This window comes from Austrofundulus limnaeus, unplaced genomic scaffold, assembly GCF_001266775.1.
Source record: "Austrofundulus limnaeus strain Quisiro unplaced genomic scaffold, Austrofundulus_limnaeus-1.0 Scaffold553, whole genome shotgun sequence".
NCBI classification, from domain to species: domain Eukaryota; kingdom Metazoa; phylum Chordata; class Actinopteri; order Cyprinodontiformes; family Rivulidae; genus Austrofundulus; species Austrofundulus limnaeus.
The window spans coordinates 9,196-9,679 of NW_013952955.1; positions in this window are offsets into that span (position 1 = coordinate 9,196).

A 484-nucleotide genomic window follows, 5' to 3' on the forward strand; every position below is an offset into this window, starting at 1 on the left:
AGGCAGGCAGGCACCCACCCAGGCAGGCAGGCACCCACCCAGGTACCCATGCAGGCCGGCTGGCACCCAGGCTGGCAGGCACCCACCCACCCAGGCAGGAAGGCAGGCTGGCACCCACCCACCCAGGCAGGCAGGCAGGCACCCACCCACCCAGGTAGGCACCCAGGCAGGCAGGCACCCACCCACCCAGGAAGCCATGCACCCACCCAGGAAGCCAGGCACGCACCCAGGCAGACAGGCAGGCACGGACCGGACCTGACCAATGTTGAGATGAGACTTGGACCAAGACCTGAGTCCTGGAAATGTGCAGGCATTTTAACTAATATACTTTTTTTAGATATTTCACCTTTTTATCAGTTTTGTTTCCTCTGACTTTGGATGGGTCTGTATACATAGATGTTTTGTTGCCAAGAGGAGGAAGTATACCATCTGTCAGGTAAACTGGTTTCAAATTTTGTGGTGGAAATGTTATATCTGTGTTTAC